This window comes from Tupaia chinensis, unplaced genomic scaffold (genome assembly GCF_000334495.1).
Source record: "Tupaia chinensis unplaced genomic scaffold, TupChi_1.0 Scaffold000275_1, whole genome shotgun sequence".
In the NCBI taxonomy this organism is placed as follows: domain Eukaryota; kingdom Metazoa; phylum Chordata; class Mammalia; order Scandentia; family Tupaiidae; genus Tupaia; species Tupaia belangeri.
In genome coordinates, this window is record NW_006159757.1 from 1,724,236 (window position 1) to 1,735,189 (window position 10,954).

General features: G+C 42.5%; 1 protein-coding gene across 1 annotated transcript in view; it reads right to left on the reverse strand.

Annotated features, from left to right (window-relative positions):
• PROSER2 (proline and serine rich 2) overlaps positions 1–10,718 on the reverse strand; it is a 54,112-nt gene extending 43,394 nt beyond the window's left edge. The window contains exon 1 of the mRNA XM_006150014.3: positions 10,672–10,718. The gene's annotated coding sequence lies outside the window, so the exon portion shown is untranslated. The remainder of the gene's footprint in view (positions 1–10,671) is intronic.
• Positions 10,719–10,954: the final 236 nt, after the last annotated feature.

The window sequence follows — 10,954 nt, forward strand, 5'->3', positions numbered from 1 at the left end:
AATCGCGGTTGACTACATGGGAGTCCAGCGACAAAGCCATTACGCTAACTGCTGGTTCCGAGAGCAGTTGACTTTTAACAAGGCAGCAGAAGAGATGCCTGACTTAGCTTCACAAATAATAATATATTAGAAAGTTTTCCAGCACCCAATAAATACATTAAACACGTTAAACAAGTAATACTTCCCAATATTAACATGTAGTAAACATCAGTATGAATGTGTATCTACAGGTATAATCCATGATTATAACAAACTTCAAAAATGGGTTTCCACACACCAATAAACAGGTTGGAGTAAAATACATATGCAGTAACAACTATTGTGTTGGGCTGTTTCTCAATTTCAAAGGGAAAAAACCTTCCCAAAATATTCACTAAGCAAACTAGGATCATTTCCTGGCACTGTATTTCTGAGAAAAATCCCCCTCATTGGGCCAGCCTTGGTGGCACACCGGTAGCACCACCACCTGGAGACCACGTGAGAGGCCGGGGTTCAATTCCCAGGCCAACCTGTGCGCTCCAGGTGTGTACAGCTAATTGGGAGGTGGGGGCAGAAGGATCAGGAAGGACACAGTGAGACCCCATCGGAATCGTCTGTCTCTGTCTCTCTTTCTCATAAAGGAAAAAAATAATCCCCCTCAGATAGAAGCTGGTTGTTGACAGGAAGGCTCATTTTGTTCTGGAGTTTAATGTTGATGTGATCAATGGTTTAGCATCCTTTTCATAGATTTTTTTTTCTCTGAATTGCGTTTTCCTTACTTTGAAATGTCTTAAGATCTTAAACTCTAACTGGCATGCAAAGCTATTAAATACAATGAAAAAATTGTAAAGCCTATTTTTTTTTTTTTACTTTTCTGGAAGAATGATCACACTTTCATTTAGATTTTTTTTTTTTTTTTGAGAAGTTCTCTGACCAGTATAGAGCAACAAAACAGGATTTCAACCAATCTCTATTGTGAATAGTTCCAACTATTAATAGTAACCGGTAATTTACTTAGGCTTACTTTGAAATGTCTTAAGATCTTAAACTCTAACTGGGATGCAAAGCTATTAAATACAATGAAAAAATTGTAAAGCCTATTTTTTTTTTTTTTACTTTTCTGGAAGAATGATCACACTTTCATTTAGATTTTTTTTTTTTTTTGAGAAGTTCTCTGACCAGTATAGAGCAACAAAACAGGATTTCAACCAATCTCTATTGTGAATAGTTCCAACTATTAATAGTAACCGGTAATTTACTTAGGGTCACACACCACATGAAAGTGATTGAACCGCCTACACTTAAGCAAACAGGCTCACCAGGTAGCCTCCCCTTTGCAGGCTGGGTTGACAGGCCCTGAGGGAAGAAGTTGCCTCTGACCAGTTTACTATCACTGAAGAGGTGAACATCAGCTTTTCCTAAAGCAAATCTCACCTGGAAAAAACCTAGACTAGGTGTCTGTTTAGTTTCTAATTTTAAAAAGTACAGATCCATAGAAGCACAAAGAAAAGTATCAACAGGAGGAAAATCTAGTCAGGAAAAAGTTCTATCTGATGAACACTTTGCAAAGATAGCCACTGCACATTTTTACTATTTGCACAGTTTGTAAAACTTGGCGTTCATTATGCCTATTACATTTGTGAATTCTTGGGCAAATTTTATTTAAAAAATAGAGGAAAAGCTGCGACCAGAAGTTGATGTAATGGTTATGTCACTGGACTTCCATGTAGCTGACCGCGGTTTGAGTCCCGGTGGCTTAAACTCACATCAGGTGCGTGTGTGTGCATGCCCAAGATCCTGAGAGGAGAACGGAGGAGAAGGGATTGTGGCATGGCCATTCACCCTGGGTGGTGGGGGGGTTGATTTCTCGCTTTCTGTCTCTCTCTGTCTTTCTGGTGAGCGCACGCGCCCTATAGCAAAAAAAAAAAAAAAGCAAAAGCTCAGTTTAAGTTATTCTTTCATGCAACAAGTTAGCGTGCTTTCTCTTTATTTACTCAGTAAATAATACCAAGCACCTACTATGTGCTAAACTGGCAAGATAAACTGTAATACTTCTTCCTTGAAAGAAATAATTATGGCATATTATTTTACCCCCCACCTCCCTGGGAGGCTTAAAAATTCTTAACTGAATCTTCATCCTCATGATGAAAATAAAGCTGATTTAGAGCATGCTCGCTTAAGCACTGGCTTTTAGAACACTTGATTAAGATTGCACTTGGGCAGTCTGATTTCCATATCTTACTTTAAATAGATTTAAATCCCAGGGAAGGGGCAGAAATTAAAGTCACCTTAGACCTTTCACTGGGTCAATCTGCTACATCAAGCTTTGACCCTCTTCCTCTAAAATCTTGGCCAGCCAGATCTGGGGAAAAAGAATAAAAGGATTTTATCTGGGGCTGTAACATATTTATTCGGTCATTGGGAAAGTCATCGCACACTTTTTGCACAGAAAAATATGTCAAGACTTTCCCGACGACCTAGTATAAAGAGGGTCCCTTTTCCTTCCCAGACTGTTCCTACGCTTCCTGAGAACCCAGTAACAAACTCTTAAATCATTTACTTCAAACCCAAGCCTGTGGGCACAAATGCATCTCCCAATTTTAATAGAAGGGGAAGGGATGGGGGTTTTCCCATACTTTGAAAAATGGGGGCAACCAAATGTTTGTTGAAAACACTAGATGACTCTTAATTAGTAGTTAAGATATGACCATTTTCAGAAGTCCAAGGATTTTCTATTAACCTCTCTGGGAAAAAACCAGATCACTTTTAAGTAGCACGAGAGTAGAATTTGATAATTACTCCCGTAATGAGAATGTCTATTGGGTGCTGAGCAGTCAGGCTTGTAACTCTGATCACCTTGGAAAACAAAAACAAAATTAAGATTCTGGTGAGCATATTGCCTATGAATCTTCATGTTTACTGACTAAATCCATAAATTGGTTGAAAAGAGAATGGTCTAACAACCGGCCCCAACAATGGTTAGGGTGAATTTCACTAAGCTGTCCCTTGCATAGCTGAAACATAGCTAATTTAAATGACTAACCTAAAGTTTTTAGAACTGAGTTGATAATTAACCTTGTAAAAAAGTGAAGTGTCCCTTGGAACGAAATTCTGGTTTAAGCATGGTGGTTTTATTACATGTTGATATTAAGATGTTTTTCCTCAGACATTATCTCTAAAATAAAATTAAGAGTCAACAGGAGGGGCAGGCAGGTGGTGTGGCAGTTAAGGCACTGGACTCCCACGTGGATGACCGTGGTTCAAGTCACAGACCTGGCGGCTTGCTTTTTATTCTCCTTCTCTCTCTCTCTGGTCGAATTCTTAAAGAAAGAAAGAGTCAACAGAAAAAAATAAAAAAATCCCAGTATGCTCACCTCACATAGATATTAAAGATATATGATTCTCTTTTTTTTTTTAGAGAGAGAGATTTTTGCTATAGGGCACTTGTGGTTGCTGGAGAGAAAGAGATAAAAAATGAGAAATCACCCCCCGGGGAGGTGGTCATTTTCATGCCACAATCCCTTCTCCTCCATTCTCCTCTCAGGATTTTGGGCATGCACACACACACATCCAGTGTGAATTTTGAGCTACTGGGTTTGGGACTCGAACTGTGGTTGGCCATGTGGGAGTCCAGCAACATAACTATTATACCATCTGTTGGTCCCGAAGATATCTGATTCTTAAAGTGAAATTGCCTGCATTTGCAGGAGCACAATCTCCAAATTCATTGGTTACCTAATGTATATAGAGGGCAGCTTATCTTTAGTATGTGAGCGAACTGAGGTACAAGGCCTCTAAAATGATTTGGCACGTCTAACAGAATTGGTTCTAGCTCTTACACTACTTTTAAAAACTTTATTTTTTGCACCAAGAATTCTATTTGATATTTTGGGTGTCTTCCCTATATTATCTTCATATTTCTATCCTGTCTTCCTCAATTCCGAACATCCAGTTCAAGTTACTCCCTTAGTGTACAAATGTCCACTCCATGGTCGGGCCAGAGATTAGAATCTTCTACATACCCCTTCTCCTAAACCTTTCACGGTTGATGCCCTCCAAATTACAGACTAAACTCTTTCAGCTTAATGAAATTCACAATGCTACCACTTGAGCCTAGTTTTCCATCATCCATTGGGTCTTACTGGTCCGGCTTGAATGTCACATTTTCTATAGGTGTTCTGACACCTCTGATAGAATATCTCTGTCCTCTGTCCCCAAGAGACTTGAGGACCTCTCTGTTATCAATATATCTTTGACATTTATTTCATCTCCTCTCCTAGATCATAAGCTCTTTCTTTCCTTTTTTTTTTTTTTGAGATTATAAGTTTCTTAAGGGCAGGAACCACACCTTCTTCACCTCTATGATCTCAACTGTGCCTTAGATAGTAGGACCTTAGTCACTAAAACTCTTTAAACTTGCTGAGTCTTTATAGAAAATACAAAAGGTACCACTTGGGGAGACAGCAATTCACCAAACTCACCTGTTTATAGTCTAGGATAAGAGTGCAAACACTTTTCATACAAAATAATTTCTAAAGTTATTTATAATTTATGCAAAATAAACTATTCTAAATACTTTCAGAGAATTACTTTTGTAAAAGAAAGCTGTGATGGATCAGTCACTGTAGTCTCCAGTTTCAAAGTCTAAGAAGGGTCTGAAAAGTCAGTCAGTCCATTCCCCAGGAATAGACCAGGAAACCAAGTTCCAGAAGGGTAAAGTGGTAAATCCTAAGGTCACACAGCTATCTGGTGATGAAACCTGAAGTGGACATCTCCTCAGCTCTAGGGTAGTGCTACTCTTTTTCCCTATGCACTGTTAACTTGTTAATTCTTAAAAATAAAATGCAACCCGTGCATACCAAAAAGAGAAGTATATGAGTACGGATAAGTTTGTACGCCCAATGACTAGCTCAGAGATCACAGCCTAGCACACTGGAAGTGGTCAAATAGTCCACAAATACTGTTGAATTTACTGGTGAGCAACCCCACGCCTTTGGATCAAAACTAAAATAGGTAGAATATTAAATATTTCTAAGCACGAGCCAGATGACTGGTCTTCTGGGAGAAAGTGAAAAAGCCTAAAAGAGAAAGCAGAAGGAAAATACCCGCAACAGAACAAATGTCTGAGAAGGAAAATATACAAAACAAGCCCTGTAAATGACACTTACTCACATGTAAGATTTTGGCACCATGAAAGCTAATAAACAAGGAGAATCAAGTCTTTAATAGACACTTTTCTAAAGAAGATAAACAAGTGGCCAAAAAACACATAAAAAATCTTTATTATTAATCAACATTATTAACCATTAGGGAAATGCAAATCAAAACCACAAGAAGGTATCACTTTATACCCACTAGGTTAGCAATGATAATAATTAAAAACAAAACAAAATCAGAAAATAACAAGTGTTGGCAAGCATGTAGAGAAAAGAGACCCCTCATCCATTGCTAGTGGGAATGTAAAATGGTGAAGCTGCAGTGGAAAACAGTTTGGCAGTTTCTCAGTAAGTTAAACCCAATTACTACATGACCTACATATTCTACTCTGAGGTAGAAACCCCAAAGAATTAAGAACAGGTGTTCAAATAACTTGTATGCAATTGTTCACAGCAATGCTATTCACACTTGCCAAAAAGTGTAAACAACCTGCTGGCCATCAGCTGACGAATAAACAAAATGTGATATATCTATACAATGGAATATTATTCAACCATAAAAAGGAATAAAGAACTGATACATGCTACAACATGGAAGACCCTTGAAAACATTATGCTAATACAAAGAGGCCAAACACAAAAGGCTACATTTTATAACATTCCATTTCCCTGAATGTTCAGAATAGGCAAATCCACAGAGACAGAAAGCAGATTATTGGTGCCGCAGACTAGAACAGTGGAGTTAGGGGACTCACTACTTAGTGGGTACAAGTTTCTTCTGCACAAATACTGTTGAATTTACTGGTGAGCAACCCCACGCCTTTGGATCAAAACTAAAATAGGTAGAATATTAAATATTTCTAAGCACGAGCCAGATGACTGGTCTTCTGGGAGAAAGTGAAAAAGCCTAAAAGAGAAAGCAGAAGGAAAATACCCGCAACAGAACAAATGTCTGAGAAGGAAAATATACAAAACAAGCCCTGTAAATGACACTTACTCACATGTAAGATTTTGGCACCATGAAAGCTAATAAACAAGGAGAATCAAGTCTTTAATAGACACTTTTCTAAAGAAGATAAACAAGTGGCCAAAAAACACATAAAAAATCTTTATTATTAATCAACATTATTAACCATTAGGGAAATGCAAATCAAAACCACAAGAAGGTATCACTTTATACCCACTAGGTTAGCAATGATAATAATTAAAAACAAAACAAAATCAGAAAATAACAAGTGTTGGCAAGCATGTAGAGAAAAGAGACCCCTCATCCATTGCTAGTGGGAATGTAAAATGGTGAAGCTGCAGTGGAAAACAGTTTGGCAGTTTCTCAGTAAGTTAAACCCAATTACTACATGACCTACATATTCTACTCTGAGGTAGAAACCCCAAAGAATTAAGAACAGGTGTTCAAATAACTTGTATGCAATTGTTCACAGCAATGCTATTCACACTTGCCAAAAAGTGTAAACAACCTGCTGGCCATCAGCTGACGAATAAACAAAATGTGATATATCTATACAATGGAATATTATTCAACCATAAAAAGGAATAAAGAACTGATACATGCTACAACATGGAAGACCCTTGAAAACATTATGCTAATACAAAGAGGCCAAACACAAAAGGCTACATTTTATAACATTCCATTTCCCTGAATGTTCAGAATAGGCAAATCCACAGAGACAGAAAGCAGATTATTGGTGCCGCAGACTAGAACAGTGGAGTTAGGGGACTCACTACTTAGTGGGTACAAGTTTCTTCTGGGGCAATGAAGATCTGGAGCTAGACAGTGGTGATAGTTGCATCACAGTGTGAATGTACATAATGCCACTCTCCGTGCACGTTAACATGGAAGATTTGGGTCTGCTCTGTGGCATGGTGTTTAGGGCAGCTAGATCCCATATGACAGATCCTTTGTTTCAAGTGCCAGACCCTATGGCTTGAGAAACATGCCTGCTGCTCTGGCAGGCTCATGCGTCTTCTAGCATGAAATAAAAACAGAGGAAAATGGAAAATTTTATGCTATGTGTGTGTTTCACTATAATTTTAAAAATAAAGAGGATCAAGTCTTTGCAATGCTAAAGTCTCAGGAAATAGCTAGTCTGAAGACATGTGTTCATAAAGAGCTTTCACATCCTCTCCACTAAGGTCCTGCCATACGCATTCCTTTTTCACCAATACTGACTGCACACATTATAAACCAGCACCCGTTTCCTTAAAATATTCTTAGATTTCAAGACCAATGCTATCAGGGCCAGCTGGTGGCATGGTGATTAAGGTGGCTGGATCCCACATGCTGGCTACATGGTTTGAATCCTGACCCAGTGGCTTGAGAAACATACCGGGCGCGTGTGTGCACATGTCCAAAATTCCAGGACGAGAGCAGAAAAGGGAATGCTACTAGGTTGTTGGGAAAGTCATGACGTGTTCTTCTATGGCAAACTGCACCATGACTTTCCCAACAACCCAATACTAGGCCATACCCCCTTTCTTACTGTCTTCCCTCTTCCCTGCGAGCACACCCACCCTATAGCAAATTATAAAGCCAACAAATTAAAAAAGGCCGATGCTGTCACTCTCAAAAGGGGCCAACAGCATCACTGAGAGGTGCAGGGTCACTGTGACTCTCCAAGACAGAGGGTGTTGTCAGTGATCCTCTCCCGACCCCATGGGTGCAGATGGTAGCGCCAATGTGGACAGAGGCTTTCCTACGGTGGCCAGAGTTGAGAAGGGAACGCTGCAGTCCACCAGGGGTGCAGTGACAAGGCCTTGTTCCCTGGAGCACACACAGCTGTGCAGCCAACACACCACCAGCCTGAAAGTGCAATGGGAACGGAAATGATATGCTGTCCTTCACCATCAAAGGAAAGAGCTCAAGTTCTAGGATGCTCCTAGGATTCCCCTGGCACCTACCGAATGGCCTCTAGGCCATTGGCGGCCATCCCACAGCAATGCAGATAAGGGGCACTTGAACTTTTTGTTCCGAGGATCCCCTGTTCTTAGCTCGGTTCCACCCAAGACTGTCACCTCTCTCCCTTCAGGTTTCAAGGCTCTACTCTAGCTCTTGTGGTTATCTGAGATGATCTGTAGAATCCACACAGGGTGCCAACTACAGGCTCCCGAGGTGTCTGAGAACTTTGGAACCAGGGCCAGGTGTTTCTTCGGCTCCTGATGAAGGCTTCCTTGATCTGGTTTTAATCAGTTTGGGCCATATGGCTGTCACTGAGAAATGTGTGTATGCTCAGTCACCAGTCTGAGCTCAGCACGCCGCAGGCGGTCAACGGGTCTGCAACTATTTCTGAATGAGTTAATGAACACACCAGGCCTGCACTAAAACTGGCACCCCTTCCCTGTCCCCCAAACACAGATTCACTATGGAGTTAAGCATACTCAAATTATCTTCAAATCATCACTCCTTTTTTAGGTCTCTCTCTTTTAAAATTTGCTATAGGGCATGTTCACTTTCTGGAGGGAGAGAGAGAGAGGGAAACTGAGAAAGCACCCCCGGGGGGAGGAAGGACATACTGCAATCACCTCCATTCTCCTCTCCTCATGGGACTTTGGGCACGTACACACATGTGCCTGGTGTGTTTTTCAAGCCACCAGATCCAGGACTTGAACCACACAGTTGGCCCTGTGGGATCCAGCTACCTAAACCTCCATGCCACCTGGCTGGCCCCAGCTCTCTCTTAATTATCACTCTAAGGACCAGCAGTTAGAGTAATGGCTATGTCGTTGGACTCCCATGTAGTCGACCGTGGTTTCGGACCCGGTGACTTGGACTTGCGCCGGGTGCGTGTGCATGCGTGCCCAAGATCCCAAGAGGAGAATGGAGGAGAAGGGATTGTGGCGTGGCCATCTCCCCTGGGGGGTGATTTTTCGCTTTCTGTCTCTCTGTCTCTGTCTGGCGGGCGAACGCACGCGCCCTATAGCAAAAACCTACCCCCCCCAAAAAAAAATTATCACTCTAATTTTGGATGTCTGACTTCTAGTAATGGAGAAAATGTGTTCCTTCGAAGTTATCAGCACCCAAAATTATCAAAGAGAAGTTTGTTCAAGATGCTGTTACCAAGGCGTGTTTGTGTGTGTATGTGTGTGAGTGAGGGGGGTGTGTGCGTGGGCCTTGAGATATAAATAACTCCTCACTCAAAAATGGCTATTAGTAGCCTGGATAATAAAATAAGCAAGATTCCATACGTACGCTGTCAAGTTTGGCAAGAAAGACTTTAGACAACTTTCATCCTTCCCACCCAATCCCAAGTAAATAGGGCATTTGTTTGCATTTCCACATTGGCTTCATGAGCGAAAATACCTCCTCCACCTAGAAAAACAATCTGTAACATTCAGACATGGAACTTTGAGGGCTAACCTTTTAGTGCATGCTACGGTATTAGGTATATAGTGCTTTTAAAAAGTAAAGTAGAAAAGTATTTTTAATAAAGGATTTTGTTGTGAGCATTTTCCTCATGTTTCCATTTATGCCTGGTTTGGTGTTTCTGTACTTTACAGAAATACAGATTTTTTTAAAAAGTGTTCCCACTAAAATTGAAGCCAGAAAGAACATTCCTCCTACAGTCTCCACCAACAGACCTGAACATTTCACCCTGCTTGACGGGGGAAAAAACACAAAAATCACTTTACTGTAAGTTTTTTGCTCTGTACCAACTAAGTTCTGGCAGAGTTAAAACTCTTCTGAGGTTAGTTCCTGTGGTTAAGAGGAAAAAAAAAAAGCTGGATGCTTAAATTTAGACTTGGTAAAACAATACTGGGAAACTTTTAAACCCTTGCAGAAATACTAGAGTTTATTTTATTGCCTTTTGTTAAATTACATCACATTAGTCACATTTTCTTGTCCTTTTTAATCCCTCCTGCTGCGGTTCACTGGGCAGATCCTCACATTGCCGCGTAATTCAATTACCTGGAGGGGTCCGGGGAAGAAAACCTACTAATCGCTCGGCGCAGGACCTGGGTTTAGCAGGTGGCCCTGGCCACCTCCCGCAATGCTGGACACACACTGTCCTCTACCAGCGCAAGGACAGAGGTCCTGGGTGGGAAGCCGAAGCCGATCCCTCGCAAGACTCGAGGGAGGGCGGTGGGGACTTGGGACCGGGCGTTAGGGATGGCCGGGGACGCTCAGCAACCAAGCCTAGAAAACGCGCCACGAACCACTGAGCCCTCGCCCTCTCCACGACCCCTCGGTCCCCCGAGATCCCGAGTCGGAAAACAGCGCGGTTCTTCCCAGGGGCCCGGACCACTGGGATCCCGAAGGAGGCGCCGAGCTTCTCCTTGGGAAAGGCCACCGGGCGCTCGGCGACGCAGATCCCAGCAGGTGCGACGCTGGGACTTTCCCAACTTCAGGAGTCCGGCAGTAGGGTGGGGGACCCAAGGTGCGCGGAGCCAGCCGCGCCCCCGTCTTCCGTCTGACTCCAGGTTCCCCCGCGCTCACGGGGGTCCCGGACAGGGGACACCGCTGCCAGGACGTCCTCCGATCGCGCGCAATCAATCTGTCCGACACCCGGAGGGCCGCACTCACCTTGCAGGAGCCCCTTGCGCTGGGACGGTAGCCCGCGCGCGCTCGCTGGCCTGTGCGCGCCGCCCGCCCCGCCCCGCCGCGTGCTCGCCCAGTCACTTAAAGGGACAGAACCCGCGCGCCCGAGCTGATCGCGCAGCTGCCTTTGAAGTCTAGGTGCAAAGTTTGAATTGGGGGACCGTCAGCGTGAAAAATCCCAGCCCCTATCCGCGAGTTACTCATGAGGAGAAAAGCAACAGATTTTTGTGTTGGAAGCTCTGAATAAGATGTCCCCCTTCCCCTACTT